At 43.2% G+C, this 23,712-nt stretch overlaps 2 long non-coding RNA genes across 2 annotated transcripts; both read left to right on the top strand.

Moving 5' to 3' along the window:
- Positions 1 to 208: 208 nt before the first annotated feature.
- LOC113966859 lies at positions 209 to 2,166 on the top strand. The gene is made up of 3 exons (XR_003533981.1): positions 209 to 432; positions 1,433 to 1,501; positions 1,877 to 2,166. It is a non-coding gene; the product is annotated as an uncharacterized LOC113966859 (long non-coding RNA).
- Positions 2,167 to 4,783: 2,617 nt separating this feature from the next.
- On the top strand, positions 4,784 to 12,340 carry LOC113966861. The gene is made up of 3 exons (XR_003533983.1): positions 4,784 to 4,932; positions 6,521 to 6,654; positions 12,062 to 12,340. It is a non-coding gene; the product is annotated as an uncharacterized LOC113966861 (long non-coding RNA).
- The last annotated feature ends 11,372 nt before the right edge of the window (positions 12,341 to 23,712 follow it).

The following is a 23,712-nucleotide window of genomic DNA, read 5'->3' as shown; positions in this document are numbered from 1 at the left end:
TATTCTAGGTCCTTGGAAAAATCCCACAAGATTCTTCTTCATTTTTTTAATCCCCTCTGTTCTTTACCCTGTCTTATTTTCATTCTGCAGTCCCTGTCTTTGTAGATACGAGCTGCGTTCCCACCAACGTCATTAGCATATCAATTGTTTGCTCAGAGGACGGTCATTATGACTCTGTTCCTCCCTGTTATTACTAGTTGCCCTTAGACTGGTGCTAAAGGCCTTGTCAGCAAAGACAGAAACAGAAAACATTGCAGGATAGAGCAATGGCCATAGCAACAACATCACATTAATCAGGGTCTGTAGTCTATGCAAAGACAAACTTCCCAAACCAACAATCTGCACACCAACACCAAAAGACACCAACAAATTGCCTTTCTGTCCAGAAACTAGAAACCCCAAGGTATTTGCTCTTAGACCTCCCTTCTCCAGGTGAGAAAAAGAATTAGCTGGGAGCAAGGTAAGCCTTTCACAGGGCCATTGTCTCTTACTGTCAGGGTGGACGATGGAGCAAAGGACTTCTGGGTTGCCTAAAGCATTTAGTTTTTACAGCCCCCATGGGGCTGATAATTTGCATTCCCCCACTTTACGAAGCATGCATGGGACAGATGGAGCTGAGAAGCCAACCTTTCAGATGTCAGAGGACTTTTGAAAAATAGGCTAATTGAGGTGTTAAGAAAGGAATAATAATAATAATAATAATAATAATAGTAATTCACTCATATTTGGCATATGTGCATTTATATAATTTATTAAAAATAAATAAATTTATATATATATATAAAATGGGTGTCAACATCTGTTCTAGCAACAGTGACATGACTGTAGTCTTGTGAAGCCAAAGTGCACATCGAGCATCTTCACCACTGTTGATTTGTCAAGGTGTTAAAATCCTCAGGGGTTAACCTTTGAAATAATTGGCTCAAACTCAGTCACATAGTTGCTGCTGCCTCAAGACAACTGCAAGTTGGGGGGTGCATGGACAACATCGAGGACATGCACACTGGGAGGCACAAACATTTGCATTCATCGCTATCACTTTTTGAAAGGCTAGGAATTGTTGCTGAGTTGTTTAAGAGGGTAAAATAAGATAAGTATGGCTTCTGAGATAGAAATTTTCTCTAAAAAGCCGGATACATTCAGAAGAGGGGGCGGTTTAAAACTGCTGGCTCCTTATCTTCCTGTCTTATGCTCTTCTTCTCCTGTACCACCAGGAAGTTAAAAATCTGGGGCTGCAGTACAAAAGGCAATACCAAGGGAGACTTCATGTCACTGTGCTGCAGCCAGGAGGGCCTGTGAGCCAGGAGGGCCTGAGCAGGTGTACTGATGACAGAGGTCAGCACAAGAGCAGCTCTGCACAGAAAGCCTTAGAAGGAAGGTCTCTGAAAGACACCATCTGACTTAGACAATCTGTGTGTTTTGCCACGACTAGGGACAGTCCTTCAGAAGAGGGAGACTCCAGTCTTTGCAACATCATGGGCTGTACCCAGAGACCAAATAGGTAAAATAGCCACAGAAAAGGTACAGGGAATGGAGCATGAGCTGGTATGATAATAAATACACTCATTGACCAGCAGAGACATCCAACTATACCTTCCCTGTGAGGCAGAATGGGATGCAGAGGCAGGAGGTGCCTGCTGTACAAGCCCAAGGCAGCCAGCACTGGAGCAGGAGACTGGGATAACAGGTGCTGCTGTTGTACTGAATTATCAACACAGAGGCAGTCTTAAAAGAACGATCAGGACTTTCAAGGGGACATGGTGGGAATGCCACCAGATGCCAGAAAGGACAACCAAAACAGAGTAGTGATTTCTTCCCCATGGTTCGTGTTTGCCTTTTCACTGAACCACAAGACAGGGGACTGTTCATGTTGCAGGGATGATGTAGCTGTGGAAGACTGAAGGTTAGCAGGCAGCTGGGGTGTCAATCTGAAGGCCAGCTTGCCTCTCCAGAAGTGGACTTTGGATGTGTGCAGACATGGCCTCCACTATGCGAGATACTAGACTTGCAAAAGGCGATCTCCCTGGGACTGAAGCCCACTGTTTTTAGTTTGTGGTCATGGCACATTTGTTTGCAAAGCAGTATTCAGTCAGCCACAAGTCACAAGGTTCAACCTGCTTGGACTGTGCTTCAGGAACCTTAAACAAACAAACAGCAAATCATGAGATAAGGAAAAAATAAAATTTTCTCAGGAAATACTCTCAGACATGACAGTAGAAGATGGCCAAACTCTTATAAACTAATATGTAAGCCAGGTTTGTCTCCTGGATCTTCTCTGTATAGTCATTTTAAAAGTCAGCCTATGGCTTATTACAGTGCTAATGGGACCCGCTACTGTGCAAGAGCATTCAGTGCAGGGCATGGCCCAGCCTGCTGGGACCCACAATGCCTGTGGGGGCAGTATCCAAGTCCTGATCAGCACTCTGCTTTGTGCCTGTTTATCCCTGGCCTGTAGATCAATGGCCTCAGCCTAAGTGTGAGCCAGACTATGAACAAAGTAGGCAATCAGAGGGTTGGAGATGGAGTGTGATCTTGATCCTACAGATGTCTCCTTAGCAGTGAAGTCGGGTGACTTGTTTATGTAATGTAGTGCAGATAGGAGTCACCTCTTCCTTGGGAGAGAAATGGCAACCTGCCCAGGGGGAGTGCATGGCCTGACATGCACAGAAGTCGATAGGAGGCCGGTAGGAAACCTGGAGCCCCTTCTCAGCTCACTCACTGACTTATGAACATATTGAATAGGACATTGCTTAATGGACCAGCTCCATGTTTAAAATATTATTATTTAAAATAAATATTTACCATCTATGCACACACTGGATACTGACTTTTGAAACAAACACTAGTTGCTAATATTATTAAAACTCCACAAATCCATCTTGGTTCTTCTGTGAATGAGCTCTCCCTTAGATATACCTAGGTTTCCTCCTATAAGTGTTGGTGAGGTTTGGCTGTCAGTTTTGACACCTCCAGACTTTTTCGAAGGTCTATTCTCCTTTGGCTGAAAAATAAATTCCTTTCTGAAGAGTAGAGTAGGCAGTTACCAAACAGAGTAACTATTGCAAAAAGCAAGAAAAGGCAGAGATGAAGACATTAGGAATGATTTCTTAGCAATCAGCACCAAACAGAGCCTGTGTTTCTAAGGACTTTCCATCCCTATCAGTTAGTTAACCTTCCTGAGTGCTGACACTAAGATGATATTACCAGGGAAAAAAAAATCAGACATATGAATGTGACTTGCTGGTAATTCAAAGCACAAAACCAATTTCCTTAGAGAAAGTTGCAGTTCAAAAGGCTTTCATTGAGATGTGACATGTGGCCACACCTCAATGAATTGTTTTCTAAAATTACAATGGTTAACCAAATATAAAACTCACAGCAAAAATATCAGTTTGCATTTATTTGCAAAGGACACTATCAGGTCCAATACACAGGACTGGAATGCATCATTAGCAAGTTTGCTGATGATACCAAACTGAGAGGTGGTGTTCACTCTCTTGAGGGACAGGAGGCCTTGAGAGGGGTCTAGGTAGACTGGAGCATTGGGCTATGATAAATAGGATGAAATTTAACTAATCCAGAGTAGTGCTGAGCACAAGTATAAATTGGGAGAGGAGTGGCTTGAAGGGAGGGTTCTGGGGGTGCTGCTCAGCAGCAGACTCACTGTGAGTCAGCAGTGAGCCCTGGCAGCCAAGAGGGCACCACGTTCCTGGGGCACATCAAACAGAGCACAACCAGCAGGTCCAAAGAGCTGATTATTCTGCTGTATGCAGTGTTGGTGCAGTCTCACCTTGAGCACTGTGTGCAGTTCTGGGCCCCACAGATTAAGAAGGATGTGAAGGTCACTGGATTCAGAGGAGGGCAACGAAGCCGGTGAAAGGGCTATAAGGAATGCCCAATGAAGACTTGTCTAGTTTGTAGAAAAGAAGTTTGAGGGGTGACCTCTTTGCTCTCTACAGCTCTCTGAGGAGGGGAAGTGGAAAGGGAGATGCCAAGCTCTTCTCCCTGGGATCCACTGATAGGAATGGTTCAAAATTGCTTCAGGGAGGTTTAGACTGGACATTAGGAAGCATTTCTTTACTGAGAGGCTGCTCAAATACTGAACAGGCTTTCTAGTGAGGTGGTCAATGCCATTTAAGGAGCAATTAAGCAATGCCCCTAACATGGTTTAACTTGTTTTGCCCTGAATTAGTCAGGCAGTTGAACTAGATGATCATTGCAGGTCCCTTCCAAATGAAATAGTCTATTCTCCTATCCCCTAGTATTATGACTAATGTCTCTATTTGTGAGCAGCCACAGTGGGGGTTTTCAATGCTGTTGGGAAGACAAATGTCTGGTTACTTCCCTGGTAGACTGGAATGTTCCAGATAGCAAGTATTTCTTCATATGCTTGGATCTGAAGAAACTGAGGCTCACCTTCTCTGGAAGCAGGCAAGGGGCGAGCTGAAACACAGGCACTGTTCCTTTCTCACTTCTGTCATCCTTGCTGCCCTTAACTCAGGGTTCAAGCCCAGGTGAGTAGCTATGTCACATGCAGGGTGCATGGTATTTATAGTTAATTATTATTGTGGCATCTAATAATATAGAGCATCAAAACTGTTAGCTGTGTATGCAGGCTTAACATGCTTCTGCTATTGCTGTTTGCATTAGCGCAGATCAGCAAATGATTCTTCTGGTACGTGACTGTTTAAAGTTTGGGTTTATGAGGTGTCAAAGATGTCAGTCACTGTGATGGTATGCTGATAGCATTCATCATCAGCCAGTGTCACTTCTTACTTGTAGAGCTTTAGGACAGCTCTGCTGACGAGCGGATGAGTTGTGATCACTAGCAGAGGAACAAAGCAGCAGAGTGGGCACGACAGGGATTATACAAAAAAATGAACAAGTTATACTCTGCTGACTAGGGAAACATACTGCCCTGACTAAGACAAGGTGGGTAACTATAAATGATGTCACTGGGCTATGCTTCAGGTTCATGGCTGCCACTTGAGTCTTTACGAGAAAGGTGAAAGCTACGGTCTCCAAAGACATGTGTGGCCATTAGTTGTGAATGAGTCTTTTTTCTGCATCAGGACCCATGGTCATAATTGCACTTACTTTAATTTTGCTCACGAACAACCAGTCTGAAATCAAAGTCTGGCCCTTACCATGTCGATCTCCAGTGACTGTGGCAATTGTACCTGCACATTAGGAGTTTGAGCTTATAATGCTACTCTATTTTGTTTGCTCATGTTTTCCTTACCCAGCCTTTAGCTGTTTTGTGATGTATGAGGAGAAAACCTGGTGTGTGCATGAACTGCTGTCATCCCTGGACATCTCTGGCACCCCAAACACTCAGCCCAGAGCTCTCCAGAGCACTTCAGCACAGTTCTGAGGCAGCTGCAGGCCACTTCTTGCAGGCCCTCTCACATGGTCTAGGACCCCAGTTAGGAAGTCTGCAGCCAGACCAGGATTAAAACAGTAGCAAAGTTTTTGTTTTTTTCTTTTAATGTGAGATAACCTCTAAAACAAGTGGGGCCATGAAAGCATAGCCTTTGCAAAGTATCCAAACTCTGCTCATAGCATATGGCATCAGTCATAGTTTGTCTCTGCCATGAACCAGACTCCCACAAAGGCAGTTGTTCTGTTTCCATTGTCCAATGCTGAAAAAAAGAAGAAAAGCACCATTAAAAGGATGTGTTGCATGCGAGAGGCAGGGCATGTTGAATTAATTTTTAAGATATTGGCCATGTGGTCATTTCCATTTCAGAAAACTTGTGTTCAGCAGGATCGCAAGCGCATGCACAGACAAAACGAATGATAAATTAACATCTGCTTGCTTAAAACCCAGTGTTTAACATAGTTTGTTTTCTTAAGAAATTAAAACACATCTTGGCAGTCTCCATCCCATTCCAGAAGGGGACTAGTATCTCTTCTTTTCACTTTGATTAAATGTTTGCTTTGATAAAATACTTAGTAATATGATTTTTTTAAGTTAACGCATTCACAGAAGAGACTTGACTAATGGAGGAGGATTTATACTTTTGGGGGCCTCTGTCATTTCTTTACTCTTTGTCCAGGCATTCATGGAGGCTTGTAAGTTTCCCAAGATACCTAGGTTACTTTAAGCAAAAGAGATTACTGTTCAATTAAAGCTGATCAAAAAAATTTCTCCTCTGGTTTTATATCATCCTAATGGACAACTGAAATGTCCACAAGTACTGCCAAGAAATTGCACATTAATCTCTGAAGTGATGCAGGTGTGTTACTTAGCACAAAGGGCATCCTGTTTAAAAAGGCTGGAAATACTACTAATATACCAAATGGCTACCACACATTTCAAGCCTTCTCCTTTAGCTGCTCCATAAATGTCTAGGTGCACATGGCTGGCTGTTGTGTGCCTTTCAGAGTTTCCCCACAGGTAGGCTCCAATCAGCAGTAATTAAAACCAAAATAGGCTAATCGTGTTGCACTCCCAAGGGTTTTTAATGTAACATGAAAAGCCTATTGGAATGCACTAATGGTTTTTCTATTTTAAAAGGAAACTGATTATTTGGCCCAACCCAGCAATATTAAAATTCAGTGGGCAAGAAGGAATTTTGTGGATAAACAATGAGAAGTATTTCATTTGGCATCAGCAGAACACTGGAGAAGCAGCCATTTTGCTGAAATATGGTATTTATGCTACTTTGACATTGCACTTTGTTTAAATACATTAAGATAATTTAACCACATCTATAAGAGGCTGAAAGGCTTGCTGTTCAGCCTTTCCCCATCTGCAAAATCTGTGGCCTGGTGTGCAATATCAGAGCGAGGTCAGAGGCAGAGGCTCTGACTGTGCTGCCTAGCTGGATAGCTTTCATTTGGATGCCTGAGAACCAGAGAGGTGGTGCAAAGACTTCTGCTGACTAGAGCTAACATTGGTTTGGGCCTTGGATGCCTCAGTTTGGTACAACAACAGTGAAAGACAACAGCATTTACATTGAATCCACTTCTGGTTTTCTCTCACCACAAAATTGAGTGAAATCTGATAGTCTACTAAAAGATCCTCTCTTTGAAAATATTAGTTTCTATCCATCCTACTCCATCTGGGCATGGTATTGTTTTAAAAAGCAGGATGGATTTCAACAGGAGGAAAGTCTGTGTATTAGGTTATTATTTATATTAAGAAATAATCACTCTAACATGCCAGGATGCATTACAAAAATTTAGTATTGAAAGGGACAGGGTAAATTGTGCTTATGCAAAGCATTCTAATCATTTTTTTTCCACCCAGAAACGTAAAAAAAAGAGTCTGAACTCTGCACTGTAACTTGCTATATAAATAATATAATGATGCTACCAGCAGGGTTACATTCCCCTTGTTCAGAGAAGGCCAACTCAACATGAGCTGAGTACTGCACTAAAAGACTGAGAAAAGGCTGACAAATATGAAATTTCCCTCAACTCTGACCTGCTTTAAAGTTCACATCCTTAAAGAATTGCTAAACAGATGACAACAAGGAGTAAAGTAGTGCAACTCTTCAGTAAGACAGCTGCCTTCTCAGTAAGCTCTGTCTGCAAGTACATGATGTAGCTGGACTGTGAAGTGGTTCAAACAAACTCATTTGACTTCGTATTGTGAGAGCCTCAGCAACACACACACAGAGCCGCACACCTCATCTCAGCCAAGAGACAGTAACTTCATAAGCTGGACGGGTGTGTGATTGCAAGGCTCTGGTTCTGTCTCCTGCTCAGACAGGCTGGAATGGGTGAGCAGAACTCATGCTAACCTCTGCAGCTGGGCAAACTTAATCTTTACTGGAAAAGTCATCCAGAGTCGGTGCTGAGTGAAAACAGAATGTGACGCACTGAAAACAGAGTATGTCCTGCAGTATGCTCCCAGCATCCTCTGAAGAACATGTATTCCATGGAAAGCACAGCCCAAAAAATGAGGATGCAGGCAGAATCAGGTATGTAGCAGAAAGGGAGAAAGGAAAACCAGACATGTCCTGTGCACTGCCCACTTCACAGCCTTTCCTAACTTTCTCACTGGTTTCCTTTTCTATCTGGAAACTTCTCATGCTTAGTTACCAGCTGAAGCCACATAGCAAAACATATGCGTAATTCATTCATGCATATAGAGCTAATTACATGCTCCACTGGTCGGCTAAAGGAATTCACACATCCCACCAGCCAAATAGTTTTGGACCAAGGAGCTGAAAAGCTAAGGAGTCAATATTACTCTAGCTAAAATTTTAAGTAAAAGCATGACTGAGAGAGGAAAAAACACACATACATCTAGGAAAAGTTTGAATGCCCCTTAGAAACGAACCATCTGAGCAAGTTTGTTACGGATGATGTCCATATGGTATTTTGTAGGCAGGTGTGAACTTGCTCTGTCTGCATTCAGAGCTGGCCGAGCACAAGAAAGTCTTGGACAAGTGAGGTCATTAACTTCGGTTGTGCACGCTGTTAACACAGCCACACAGCTCTCCAACTGGGGCATGGGAGAACTTCTTTATGCCTGCCTGTGTAGCAGATATTCATACAGGACCATCCGCCTTTTACACTGACACTTCTTTGCAGAGAGAATGGGGCTTTGTTTAAGAAGAGCCGCCAACTATTCACTACCAGAGAGACCAAGAAGGAATTCAGACATGATCCTATTGCACGGAGCCCTCTGATTGTCATTTGTCTAAATGGCCAGTAATTGCATAAAGTTACAGCTAAGTGACCAGGTTGAGACTTTTTCAGAAACCCAAAGGTCTAAAAGTCAGCTACTGAATCCATATGCAGGCACTTCAATAAAGGCAGCTTGGTTTCCAGAGCAGCCAAGCCTCCCAGCTCTTCCCAGGACTAGTTGAGATGTGCAGCACTTGTGAAAATCACCTTTCACGTCTGTGGCTATGGATATCAGGCAGCCTGTGGTAGGCACCAGCATTGGCACATGTTGGTGGCATGCCTGTGTGACATGAGTGGTACCTATAAGATGTCAGCCTGTGGGAGCCATATGAAGGAATTTAAATTCTAGCCTTGTCTCTCTGTCTGGCTGCCAGATTCTGACTTGGATTTTGTCTCGTCTTGTCGTCCTCCTCCCCCACCCTCCATTTTAATTCCTTTCCACTGCTTTCACCCTGCTGTGGTCTTTGACCTGCTCTCATCCCTCCTAGTTTCTTCCTTGAGAACATGGTCTTGCAGGGAAAGGAAGACAGAGTGAAACATTAGACTGCATGTTACGATGATTAAAAGGCATGTAAGAAAACCAAGGCTGTCATTTTAATCTCTCACTAATGTTCATTGGCATGTCTTTGAGATAGGGTACCGTGCTGACAATAGTGATGGACAGGGTGTGAGATTGGCCCCTTGAACCCAGGGGCCTCCCAGGAATAGATCATGTCTAGACCTGGTTTGCATCAAGAGCCAAACCGGATAAGCTGATTAGCCAATTAGAAATAGTTCAGCTAGTGGAGTAGAGGGACCAAAGAGAGCAGAAACTGGAGGTCATGTGGATATCACAACTGATTAATAACCCTGTGGTGATGTGGAAGCTGGGAGGGGCTTGCACTGAAGTGGGAGGAGAAGCTGCAAGTAAAAAAACAGAAGATGAACAGAAGAGGTTTTGTGTGTGTGTGTGTGTGTGTGTGTGTGTGGTTTTTCTCTCTAGAACCTGACCAAGAAGAAAGATCAAACATCAAACCTAAATGTGGAGAACAGTGGTATTTGATCTCCCACCAAAATATTTCTAACATGTCCTTTAAATCATATGTCATATGAAAAAGTCTCACTCTAGAGATTTCATTTCCAATCTTTACCAGCCTATTGCTTTTCATTCACTTTATTACCATCAGTCTCTACTATATATGGATACTACTAACACTAAATATGGTTTTCATCATGAAACTCCTAGAATTTTCCATTGTGGGCACCATTTGTCAGGCATAATGTGAATCATAGGAGTTGAAAATTACTTACTTGGAACATCATTGAAAGCCAAACAGAACCAATGCAGAGGTAATAACTAAATAAATGGAAGAAAGGCAAATCTAAACTCCTTTTGGAAGGACACCATCTCTGCATCACCAGTGCTCTAAATACAGGTCATAATTAAAGATGATCAGGCTACTCCTTGCTCCCTTGATTCCCAAGACCATGACCTTCTTGGTGGTATGCCTTGCTGGCAGAGTAGCATTACCCCTTGGTGAACTGCAGCCCAGTGGGTGCCTTCCACCACGCATACCTGAGGCATTCAGGAGCCATCAAGCAGGACATTGTTAAACATCTCCAAGTGACAGAGAACAACAGGATCCCAGTGAAGTGGGAGTACCCATTTTGAGCATGTAGGAACAATGTCTGATTTTTTTTAAGAGTGGACATGGCTCAAGGTTGCTTAGATTCAAGACAGGATGCAGGTGGATAACTCCCTTAAGCCTCTTGATTTACAATATTGCCTTTATCTCTGGTTCATAGGCCACAGTTGTATATTCAGCTAGCCAGACGTCTTCGAGAGGCTGCCCAAAGATTTCTGTACCAACAATTCACCTTAATTGAAGATGCATGTCTTAAGGCGTTCCAGAGTAGAGACCTCTTTCCCAGAAAACTCCTTTCAGTGTGACACTCTTCTGACCAGCAGGAAAGTTTTCCTAGCAATACCTGATCTGCATCTTTCCTGATGCCCTTATGTCTTTGAGTTCTCAGGCTGGGACAACAGGTACTTTCCTTCTTCTCTGTAGAAGCTTTGTTTATCTTAAGTTTATTTCATGCCTCTTCCACTGTTAAACAGCCTCCTTGCAAACTTCTCCAATTCCAATTTTGCCAGTCTTCTGCACTACCATGTTGCTCCTGCTCTGCCTTCCTCCAAACACTCTGTATCTTTTCAGAAGTGCAGTGCCCAAAGCTGGACCATGTACTGCCTCTGAGGCCCTCCCAGTGCTAAGTAGAATGTATCATCCAAGATCTATTCCTACTTATATATCCCAGGATAATATTTGACATTTTCACAGGAGTATGATACAGTTGCACATTTGTCAACTCCTTCTGTGAACTGCCGAAATTCTTCCCAGTCATTTTTGTGCAAACTTTCTAAAAATTGTCATTATGGGCTTATGCTGATGATCATTCCTGTCTAAGTGTATGTATTGCTTGTCTTCATCAAATTGCATTATGTTTTTTTTTCAGAGCATCCATCCAGTGCGAGCAAGATCATTTTGAATTCCAATCCTGTCCTCTACCAGACTCACAAGTAATCCCTGCCTGGTGTCATCTGTAAATTTAATAAACATTCTCAATATTCCATCATGAGGTCATTAACAAAAATATTCAACACTAATTCCAGATGGTCTCTTACATTTCTGGGCAACGTAGAATGTGTTGAAGCATTCCCATGACTGACAATTCCCTCCATTTGTGTCATTGCTGAGAACTTTGGGTCTGGGCTGTGTGGTCACCGAGGTTAGAAAAAACTCTTGCATGTAGATGAAGTGAGCATTCCTGCTGGTATGGCATGCTACAACCCCTTCCAACTTAAGGAACGGAAAAAGCTCCGTCTGTCTAGTCTGTAGGAAATAGATTAAATTCTGCTTAGTAACACAGGCACTTTCCCCCACCTCTTCACTTATTCCTAGTGGTACATTTATGTCCTCAACTCATCCCTATTATTGAAATTTCATTCTTGAGCTGAGACAAATGTATTTTTAAGGCAACTTCTTCTGGTTTAGAGAAATGATTCGTGAGAGCAAATGCTGGTTTGAAAGACTTCAGACTAGTGTCCTAAGCACCAGTCACCACAAAAAGAATAAAATAATGCTCGAGACTCAAAAAAACCTCACTTTCTCACCTATGACATGATGTTTCAGGAAAAAGACTGTGCAGGGAATAAAAACCACATGATCAGTATGTGCTCACACATACACCACAGCAAACTAGAGAAGAGGAAGACCTTAAAACTAAGAAGAAAAATGCTTTTTGTCACAATGCCACAGAAGAAACGAGAGAATAATGCACCAGTCTTAGATGTTGGCATAGTAGTGAAAGCAGCATAGTGAAATCAGCATTTAATAAGCATTCCCTGTATTCTAACTTGGAGTTTTAATACAGGATCAAGATTACAGCCTCACTGAAATCATAGAGACATGGCCGAATCACTCGTATGACTGGAATGCTGACAGAAAAGGATGCTGCTTGTTCAAGAAGAATGGACAGCAAAGAGATAAGAGACATCACTTTGTGAGCATTGTATGTATAAGCTTGTTCTGACAGATGGAGTTAGCCTTGCTGAAAGTATGCAAAGGTGGAAATAGGACACCATTTTCAGAGTTTATTGGAGTCTGTTAAAGGCCATCCATTTATGAAGATAAGATGTATGAGGCTCTTTGAGAATAACTATCAGAGACATCTGAAGCACAGGCATTGTGGGAAGTGGAATATTTTAGCTACAGTTAGAGACATTTGTTGAACAAACAGAATTCAGCAGCACAAAAACTCTTCAGCCCCTTTATGGCACAGTTTTATCGCAACTTTTGTTTGTATGCAGAAGACTCAGAAAGGAATTAGAGGAAAAAGGTCCTCTAGGTTTGAGTCTCAGCACGAGGGAGGAGCAGTGTAAGAAAGGGAAGGTGGAAGGCAACGTGGATGGGAGTTACCATGAAAAGGTAAATTTCATGGTCCTTGGAGAGGCAAGGCGGGAGAAGAGAAAAAAACTAACCCAACGAGTTTCAGACAGACAGACTTCAATAAGCTTGGGAAACTGCCAAGAAACAGAGGACTTAGAGAGAGTTAGTAGTTCCCCAAAGAAACAACACTAAACACAGAAGTGGAGGTGCAGAGAAAAGACTAGAAATAAACAACACTGACTTCTCTTCATTGGTCTCAAAGACAATAAGGAACCAAAACAAGAAGAAACAAAACCAGATGTCCAAGGATGAGTATGAAAATAGTCATGTAAAACAAGGTCTGGAAAATTAAAATTAAATTAGCAAGAGACACAGAAGGTAACAGAATTTAATCATTCACTAAAAAGGAGATAGAGGAAAATGTTAGCTCATTACTCCAGGAATGGAGAAGATAATAGGGAGATTACAATGTGCAGATGAAAGTGTTTAATGTCTTTTTTAATTGCATCTAAAATGGCCAAATGTGAGGATGCAATTAGCACAGCTGAGAAAAGAGGTAAGGTTTAAGGCTAAGTAGGAAAAGCTCAGCCTTGGGAGTATTTAGGAAAACAAGACTTTATATACAGAGGAAAAGCTATTGTGTTACCATGCATCTCAACAAAGCATCTGGCTCCAGATGATTTTAACATGTTGAAGAAATAGTCTGAAAAAGGTGTAAGAGATGACAGAGCAAGATCAAGGGATTAAGTTCAGGTAGACTCTGGAGATTGCACACGTAGTAAATTTTATGATGCTAAAAATGCAGAAGGATATTTTGGTTAGAAAGGAGTCTCTGGGAAAAAAGGATTTGTGGGTTAGCTGAACCTGAAACAGCAATGACAGGCTGGTGTGGAAAAGGCAAATTATCACATGGAATTGTGCAAACAGGAATTCAAGCCTCCACACCATAAAAAGTGGCACTGCATTCTATTTGGCAGTCAGAAGGCCTTCACGAAAATCTTATTTCTTAAGCTTAAGGATGCACTTCTGCAAAAATGAAGAGCAGGAACTGCCCAAAATGTAGAACATGCAGTTTATGATAAAAGACAGAAAGAATCATGGTTGTCTAAGGAAGACTGAAAGAGAAATGATGACTTACTTTCAACATGTAGATGGCTATTGCAAAGTAAAAGGGGATCTGGTGTTCTAATTGTACAGACATAGCAAATCTTTGGGTTTACCTTGCTACAAGAAAAGTAATTTAGGCATTCAAAAACTTTTTCTAGTAACGAGTATAGGTTGCTTGAGGAAGGTATGGAGTAGGACGTTTTTAGGACCAATAAGCAAATAACTTTATTAGGAATGGTCCGGTTGATCTTGCTTTAGGACAGAGAGAAACAGTCTATTGTATTTTGAGATGCTTTCCTACTTTTCCGTATGTCAACTTGAACTTCTTGTTCAGTCCCATCACTGAATAAAGGCAATATATGAGGCATCAAGTCTCATGCCTGGAAGGAATGCTTAAAAGTCATTTATTTCCACCTCTGTGCCCCATTACATCCAACTGGGAGCAGATATGGCAACAGAACTAGAAGAACAAAAGAAAAAAAGTGTTCCTTTCACAGGCCAGGAGCTGCTGAGCTCCTTGGCCATTCAAATTTCTTTACTGCTGTGTGGTTTCTCCAAGACCATTCCTAAACCCGTGCTGAATGCAGGTACCTACTTCATCATCCTTGCCTGCACAGGACCTCTGCCTTCATCTAGTCCATCTCTTCACCACTTTGACGGGGCAAGAAAACTCAACCTTCAGGGTTCCTCTCTTTGCACTGCACTTAGCCAAGCCATAAAATAATGTAGAGTCAGAAGGGAGCAGAATAAACAGGGCTGACAGCTGTTAGTCAGCTGCATCAAGATTTCTGACCCCTGTTATATCTCTGTTAGTTTTGTTTGTATATGGTGTTGTACAAAAAGGCTAACTGGTGGCACTTTGAAGGAGAATTTTTCTATTACTCATCTCCTTCTTTAACATGATTTTCTCTTTATTTATTTAGCTTTCCACTCTCACTTGAGTTTGCAATAATTTAGTGCAGATGTTCTATCTTTCTGTAATTTATTAATATTGACTTTCTTTTCCGTCCCTTTTCTATAAATGTTTCTCAAATGTTCACACTATGACTGTGTGATTTCCCTTGCTTGCCTCCCAGCAAGGGAGCTCCAGGCTTGCAAGAAGAGAGTGTGCTGGAGGCATTCTGTCAGCTGCAAGCAGCTAGAAGCAAAAGGCCACCCTCATCCAGGGAAAGGAAGTGGGCAATGAGGTCACCCCAGCTACCCCATACAGGAAGATTCTTATGCCCAAGAAGAGTGTAGAGTCATGCACAAAAGATGCAGAGAGTAAGGAGAGCTGTTGGTTTTAGACAGGAGATGGGTAACTCGTCCTTGGGATCCTCAGCTGATTTTTTTTCCCCTGCTTTGAGGAGAGAAGGACTTGGTGTTTACAGAGACAGTGGGAGAGTGACGATCTTCAAAAGGTCACTGAGGAGGCATCCAGCCACTGATTCACTCAGAGCAAGTAGCAGCAAAGTGCAAAAGTGGCACTGTCCTGTGTGCCCAGTTTCAGAGAGAAAGTCAGAAGGACAGTCAGGAAGGGTCAGCAAGATTTTGCCTTGATTATGTATTTGCTCACCTTCTAAGGAAGGACCAAATGGTGCAGACTAGGAGATGGACCCAGAACTTGCCATTCACTCCTGCTCAAAGCACAAATGTCACAGACAGTTCATTCAAAAAAACAAATGGGAGTCTGCCCATACTATCACTGATGCTTATAACAGTGATGAGTGCAAGGGAGAGACCTGCATTTTGTTGTCTGCCTACCATGGCATGTTCAATCCCCCATCTTCCAGTGTCTGGAGGGGAACCTAACTGCCAAGCTTTAGGGTAGTCTGCCTGGTAGACAGGAGACTGAGCCTGGAAGTAGGGAGGCCCTGGTCCCCATTCTTTGATCCATCACTGGGAATATGACTTGCTTTAAACAACTAGAAGAAGGTAGAGGTGTCGAGAAGAGAATGGAACAGAATCCAAAGCACAAGTCGGGATCTTCAGCACCAGGTTTTCCCCTGACAACCTCCTATCTGAAATACGGCAACAGCATTCAAGAATACAAGTTACTGGTTTTTGACTCTTCCAGCAAGGTAAGTGAAATTCTTCTGTTGTCTCTCTAAGGATGGGGAAGGGAAAACACCTGTTTAAAAGAGGTTTCCTTGGAAGAACGACAGGGGCAGGCACCAAGAGGTGGATTCTGACCTGAGTTTCTGCTGTACACCTGCAAGACAACAGCAGACATGCAGAAATGATTGGAGTCCATCAGCCACTCATTCTTCACCTTCCTGACTGTGCAGCTCGTGGTGACTGGTGGTACATGGAGATGTATCTAGCACCATCTGTGCTTGCTTTCTGCACAGCATGGATCCACAGTATTCAGGATACCCAAAAGCTTAAGGAAAGAGTGTTGTTTCCATGACCCCAGAACACTACAAATATATTTTGGAGGTATTGAATGCATCAAGAGGCTCAGAATAGCATTTCCCAAGATGTTTTTAATACTCAGTAAACTATCTGAATGTGGATTGGCCTAGGTAAAACATTCCTATATCTCTTCTACTGGGTTTCTACTGGAGATCTCCAAAACCTTGGTGCTACCAAGGAGTGTCTAGAGCGAGGGAGAATTAGAAACTGTCTAGAAGAGGAGATAACTTCTTTCCATTCCTTTGTGTTTACCTGCTTCTCACCACACTGTGTTGGCCCTTGCAGAAGCAGTCCAGCATGCTAAGTCAGCTCCAAGAGGAGAAAGTATTTCCAAGTGTAGGAGAAACAGTAAGCTACAGGAATTCTTTTCTTCTTAACTCTCAGAACAGTTGGAATGGGTAATACTGTCAAATGAGGATGCTAATCCTGTGGTCGTGCTGCAGTCACACATCTCATAGCTGGCCACCTGAGAGCTGGAACCATGAGCACTATTCTGCACCCATTTGCTCCATTTGACTAAGCAGAGGAGCCATTCAGCCTGCTTTCAGGAGGTAATACACTTCTGGCTGTGCATGGTCCCACTTCCCCTGACTATGATGGGGTGATCAAGATGCTGAAATAGTCATGGTGGAAAAAGGAGAGAAAAATTCAGAAGAGTGCAAGGTCATGAAGAGGCACATCATGGCTCTCTACAAAGGAAAATCACATTCTCTGACTGCAATGCCAGAGAATAAGGCTGTGTTCCCTTTCTCCTCCTTCTGCTTGTGGCTGCTCCACCTAGGCCCTGGGTAAGAAGGCTATCATCCCTGCTTCACAGATCTCCTCCTGTAGGTTTCTCATCCTATCTTTTCCCTCCACACACACTACATTTTTGTCCACGTTTTGGCTGCGGCCACTGCCTGCTCTCTTGGGTGACCATGTGCTGTGGGATGTGGGCTCCTAAGAGTATGAGATCCCTTCAGCTGACTACAATGAAATTTTCACTTGGTGGGCATAGCCCCATGGTTATACAGCAAAATATCTGCATTTATATCTCAGGCACCCTTCCTTGTGCTCTATTGACATAGGTTATTTCACGTAGGTACAAGGAGCAAAGCCTCATTTCTGCTGCTCTCAGAGACCAGGCGTGTTCTCCACTTCACTGAATGAAGGCAACAGCGTCAGCCCAAATCCCCAGCTGCTCCATGGGGTGCATGCCTCATGGAAAGCAGAGGCCCCCAGCCCTGCTTGGTGCCTGCCAGTTGCTAGTGTATCTTCATGAGGTTAGCTGAGTGGCACACTTGCACACTCACTGCGGGTGTGGCCTTGTGGGGCAGGGATGATAAAGTAAACAACAGGAGGGAAATTTGAGTGACAGCGATATCCATTTTGGCTCTTCCACAAGAAGTGCTAGCAGAGAATTAAATGTATATTCCAAAGCATTTTGCTCCTCTCTGTCCCAGCTCATTTCTTATCCTTACAGAGGCAGTTAGCAAGCCCAAATTGGCCTGACAGTCCATTAGGACCCGATCTGCTCCAAGCCTCCCAAGCCAATGCAAAAGATTTGAAAGCTCAGATAAAACTTTTCTGCTGGGAGTTCAACTCCGCGCTCCATGTCTGCGAGGTGTGGGGTGTGTGATGTGGGGAGTGTGATGCCATACTCAGGGCCAAATATGATACAAGATGGCACAAACCCAAACCAACAGAGAAGTGGTGCTGTTCCTGCACCACCAGCTAACTTCTGCTCTTTGGAGTTTACTGTGGAAAAAGCAACACCGTGACTTGCTTATGAAGCTGGTTATTTGAAAATTATGTTTTGAAACTTTGATGGCTTAGGGGGAAACATGCTGAAGGAAAAGCAAACGTGTTTTTTGTGCAGAGGAGGTCAGGGGATGAAGAAATAATGCAAGGGACTTCACAAGAAAAAGAAGAAGCAGATGTTGTTTTGTAAATTGGTAGGATAAATCTGTCTCCACACTCGGGAGGGAAAACAGATAACAGGAGAGAGAGGACAAGACAAAATGCAAATGAAGGATCTGAGTAACATCACTGAATTGCATGATGCCCTTCCAGGACCCACTTCAGAGCTGATTAGAACCTATGAGTGACTTCCCACTGACCTCAGTGGACCAGGTCCTGTTTCTCAAAAAATATATTGTCCTCCTAGGTAGAGGAAACATGATGCTGTAGGAGCTCCAACGTGTTTGAGAAGGGGGAAGCCATGCAGAGAGCAAGGGATTTCAGATACCTGAACTGACCTTCTAGTTAGCTAGGCAATGTAATATTCTATGTTAGATGACAGTTTCTTTTTGTCACTGCAGCAAAGATTCCATTACCCAAATGGTATCTATGGATAACAAAGTCCTCGACAAGCCAAAGCAGTACCCTGACTTTAGAAAAGCAGCAATGGATCCATGTAAAGGAGCAAGCCAGTGTGCCCACTTAGAGTAGTGTCAGACACCAGTAAGAAGAAAGCCAGTGTCACTCTTTGGGTGAAACTACTCTCATGAAATGGGGGTCACTGTTCAAGTTTCAAGTCTTTCTCTTCCAGATACGTTCTGGTCTGTGATCTTACTGCCTCCATCCACAACTGCTTTGTGAATTTCTGCAGTGTCTGAAACAGTGCTCCAAGCTTGAAAGCAATGCTTGAGAGCCTTGGCCTTTAGCACAGACTGACAGCACAATAACATTTCAGTCAGGAGCAGGCTGGATTCTTTGCAACCGTATCTTTCTTCACTTTTGAGATGGGTGGGATCAGGGAAGCCTTTGCTTACATGTCCAAACCACAGGATTAAAAGCTCTACCTCCCAGGAACACATGATCAAATCTTAGTCTGTCCCACAGGACACCAAATACTTACCAGGAGGTAAGGAAACTAGAAAGGCTTTAGAATCCAGACTGCAGCCCACTCCATGTGGACATGATGGATTAGACCCAAATTTCTCTTTTGAGAATCGTCCTGTGTTGTGGGAGCAGTTGCACTTCAGATACTAATAATTCCCACAGATATACAATCCACTGTAATCACTCATTTATACAGCACTGTAAATTTATATAATGAACTGCAACAGCCGGCTGTTACCTAGGGGATTTTGGTGTCATAGCTAGGGTAAAAGTATTGACAAGAGAAAACATGTACAGTGAGGTGTGGCCATGAAGGACTTTTTGCATTATACAATGGGTAAGCATTATTTATGATGAAAGCTGTATACAATTTAAACAGTTACAACCAAATCCTCTGAAGTACTCGATCTGCCTTTGGCGATGTGGGTCTTAACGATTATTCAGGGTGAAACACTCTCAGTACAGCAAGCTGTTGGTTTTTTATGGTCTTTTCAGGATCTTTTTTGGCGATGAAAAAAAATCCTAAGGTCCAGGCTTCCTAAGATCCCAGAGTTACCATCGGAACAGGGAGAAGCACAAAGAAGAAACTGAAGCTGCCTGGATGCTGAAACTTAATTAGGGGTGAATAAATCAGCCTTGCCTGAAAAGTCAAGAAAATACCATATTCAATGGTGCTTGGAATATTTTTGTTTTTGCTCTTGCTGAATGAGAGCCAGTAGCTGGACGAGGAAGGACAAGACAAAGAGGGCCATTAAAACAATGTAGCAGAAGTTATAACGGAACTAATGATAAGGAAGGCGCAACTTTGTTTTCTTTTGCAAATATCTCTGTGAGCCTTCATGTGACAAACCCACACATTTATTTTATCTGCACAGGTAATGCTGTCACACCACTGTCTGTATCTGACTGTCACCATGACAGATGGACACCAAGTCCTACTGTATTTCTGATCCCACAAAGCCCTTAAGCAATGTGATATTGATCATGTCGCAAGGCTAATCACTTAATAATAGGACTCCCTGCAAACCAGACACCTCTACCACATGCAGTGGGAGGAGAAGATGCTTTGCATACATCATCCTGTCAGCTGAGTTTATTATTCTTGCATTCAAGATAAACTGCAGCAGCCAAATGCTGGCCTGTATAAATTCCAGCCTTGAAAGTCCAGCAGGCACCAAGCTCCTTGTTAAACACACACACACATATGCATAAATCCAGACGGGTAAATAATACGACATCTTCCTATTACCAGCAGATCTTTCAAGAGCTGATGTTTTCTTTGTTACCTGGGGTGGTCCTCAGACCAGCTGTATAAACGAGGGATAAGGAGTGAGTGGATGGGCTACACAGAGACAACAAGCAGGAGAGACTTCTGGCCACATGCAGACCTTGCTGCTTTGTGCTAATAAAGCTTTGTTGTATGGCATTTAAACAGACACCAGGCAAACAACCTCTGAGCTTCAGAGTCTTTATCTCTTCTGTTTACTTCTCCACAGGATTCACCACTATATCTGTTAGGCAAAGAATATAGGCATCTAAGAGGCACAGAAAGGATATAAAACCTTCTGAGCTCAAGCCAAAGTCTTCTTAATGGGTTTGCTGAAGAAAATAATTCCTCCCTGTAAAACATCTGTATTTGTCTCTCCTGAGGATGATGAGCCAGCAGGACTGCAGGTCTGGCTAGGAGAGTTCATTCCTCAGAATGAACAGAACATCCTCTCGGTCCTCTTTTTGAATGTATTTAGCATCTCAGTGGTTCTGGTTAGGTTGTGCAAATGTGGTTGCTGACTTGGCTTTGTGACTAGTTACCAAACTCCCAAGGAGTGGAAAAGAAAGAAACCTTTCTGCAAAAGTTTCTTGTTATTGCTTAAAATAACAAAGAAAAGAAAAGATCTCTCAGGGTAACACTGGCTTCAGAAATACTCCTGTAGATCTGATCTGGAAGTGACATCCTCTAGCACTGACTGAGACTGTGTTAAGAGCAGGTCCAAGTCCATGGGCCAGGAAGAGTCTGACTGCCTAGTTCACCCTCAAGGGTTTAAGACTAAGGTTTATTTCTCTTGCAGGAAACTGTTTTAGATAGCAACAGGGATCAGCACATGGATAGTGTACAAAGCCACTGCAGTAGGTCCAGGTATGACTTCAAAGAAAGAACATTTTCTCAAGTTTCCAGTGTCCCCTCACCCTCCACTTTAAAGGAGATTATGACTTCCTGGTCAGTTCAGGGCTTCCTAGTCTGTGCATATGACACGCCAGCATGCAAGAAATCACCAGTGCCATGGGCTCTTCCCATCCTCTCTGGTCTCTTTCTTGCTGACACAGAGACAAAAGATTTCCATTCCTCATTTTCCCAAGGGCCAAACCTCTTGCTGAGACATTGGATGCACAAATGAACCAATCCTACCAATTCAGCCTAAGAGATCAATAGCTATTACCACTTAAAAAATGGTAAATGGTTAAAAATGAAAGCCAAACCATCGTCAAGGATACCGAGCTATAGGAGCAGAAGGATGAGGTGGTGTTTCCTCTTCCCAAAGCCACAAGAAACAGCAGATGACCCTGGGGCTCAGCCCTGGAGAAAACAACTTTTGTCAGTGCAGCCTCCACCAAGTTTCCAGATTCCAAGTTCTTAGGAAGGAAAATTCTCTGAAGTTATTGAAACAGATTTCTGTTTTCTGTCTCTTTGACAAGGTGGTCATAAATAAAAGATCTTGGTGAAAGGGGCTGAGTCACCCAATAAGTAAAGTAGAATTGAAGCTGTAAAGTGCCCTAGTGAAACTGAAAGCAGCATGGAGGTGATGTGACAGATTTTGGAGCACTTGAAACTGGGCAAGAGATGTGTCCCACTAAAAGAAAATTAAAGGTGTCTAAGCAAGATGAGGGAAGAAGGGCTCAGAAACTCTTTCTATTCTCTTAGACCAGCCTTTTTTTCTTGGCACTTCTCCCCCCACCCCATCTTTTCCACTGTAGAGGACCACCTTTTTTTCTAAGTAGCTTTCTCCCAATGTATCACCAAAAAGTAAAATGCAGGAGGCTACTTCTTTACTCATGCTTTTTACTGCAGTCCTAGAAAGAGGCCGGAAGGGAAATGAGACTCCTTCTAAGAGTTCAGCAGCGTGAGGGAAATGAAGCAATGTCTCTGTTAAGGGCTGACAGCAGGATGCTGTGTTTGGGAGATACCTTGGAAACCGCTTTGCAGCTTTGCACATCTGCTGTTCTGCTCCTCACCAGAGAATAGAGCCATGGAAAATGCTTCTTTAACCAAACCGTAGATCGGCTGGAAAATCAAACTAATGCTGGTTTGATTTTCCACGAGAACCTAGAAAATCTCATCCCAAGACCCATAACATGTTCAAGCCTATGCTTTTTTTTAATACCACTCTTGGCAGCACATAAGATGAACGGCAGATTTCATGCAGTGCCTCATTCTGCTTATATCTTTCAAGCCATGGATGTCACAGGCATGCTGCCTGTCTCCGTTTTTTAGCTACATGTTGATTCCACCATTTTTGCTGCAGAAATCTGCAACTTCTTTTTTGCCTTCATGTATCAGCAGCTGCTTGACCAGATCTCTGGTGCTTACAGCAAACCCCCTTATCTACACACATGTTTATACTTCCAGAAAAAGGCAAGGGCACCTTTCACAACCTGGCTCTTAGCATCTGGCCCTCACCTGAAAATGGGTGGTCCTTTGCTGAAAAGGCCAGGAGATACTCCCCAAAACCCAGCAGCACTTCACTACTTACAGTTTTGCAATACCAGGTGTAAGCAGCTGGTTGCCTCCCTCTTTAGTTCCTGATTCCTCAGCAGGTAAATAATTTCTTGTACTTCTGTACAAGATGTACAATGTACATTTCTTGTACAGTGCAAGGACTGGAGTGGAAGAGTCACCCACCTTTGTGGGACCCTGTCAGCTCGTCTCGATCCAAGTGCCTTGATGGGATTTTTTATGAGCAGAGGTGCAATTCCCCTTCCCCTGAGCTGTGTACACACTGCAACAGTATGAGTTGGATCCCATTACTCTGCTGAAATCTTATAGCAGGCATCACAAACTGAATGAGTAATTACATGACTGGCAATTTAAACATTTCCTGCTCAGTTTTTATGACTGAGAAAAGCAGCAAAAGGGAGAAGGAGCTACGGAAGTTCTACTTTTTGGCTTTCATGTTACTCAGTTCTTCTCCACAGCCTTGACTTCCCCTGTTTCCACAGCATCCACTGGGCGCTGGCACTTAATTGTCAGACAGACCTCCATGACACCAAGAACAAACTTGGTCCAGCCATCCTGGGGGGCATTCTCCCAGAACCAGTAGGCAGGGTCTAGGAGCAAGGGAACACACCAAACAGACTTGATTTCAGGCTGATTTATTGTTTTTGACCCATTGCACAGAGGCTGGAAGCAGGGTAAAACCTGGAGCTAGAAGGAGGAGAGCTTTGAAATGATACACCCAATGCTCAGGAACCTCCCCAGCTGCAGCAGCAGCCATGAAGTTCATAGAATAATAATGGAATTTTCCTGTCTGGGCTTTGGCATTTGGTGAAAGCAAGTCCTGACCCCAGGGAGACATTTCACCCATCTAAGCAGAGCTGCTGGTTATGGAAGTGAGTGGGCATCTTTGCCCTCAGCACATTCCAAATGTCCTTGCAGTGTTGGAAATACTACATCCACCCCACTCCCTGGCTCTTCCCCACAGAGGGAGGTGAGCTGCTTGGTGAACTGCATATCCACCTGCCTTTCCCAGGGTGGCATTTGTTAGTTTTGCCTCTCAGCATGCAATGTCTGGCAGTGACTCACCACCCCCAGAGAGACTGTGTTTTG

Source organism: Neopelma chrysocephalum, unplaced genomic scaffold (assembly GCF_003984885.1).
Source record: "Neopelma chrysocephalum unplaced genomic scaffold, ASM398488v2 Primary Assembly neopelma1_61b, whole genome shotgun sequence".
Classification (NCBI taxonomy): Eukaryota; Metazoa; Chordata; class Aves; order Passeriformes; family Pipridae; genus Neopelma; species Neopelma chrysocephalum.
The sequence above is the reverse complement of the archived record's forward strand: the minus strand, read 5'-3'. Positions and strand labels throughout refer to the sequence as shown.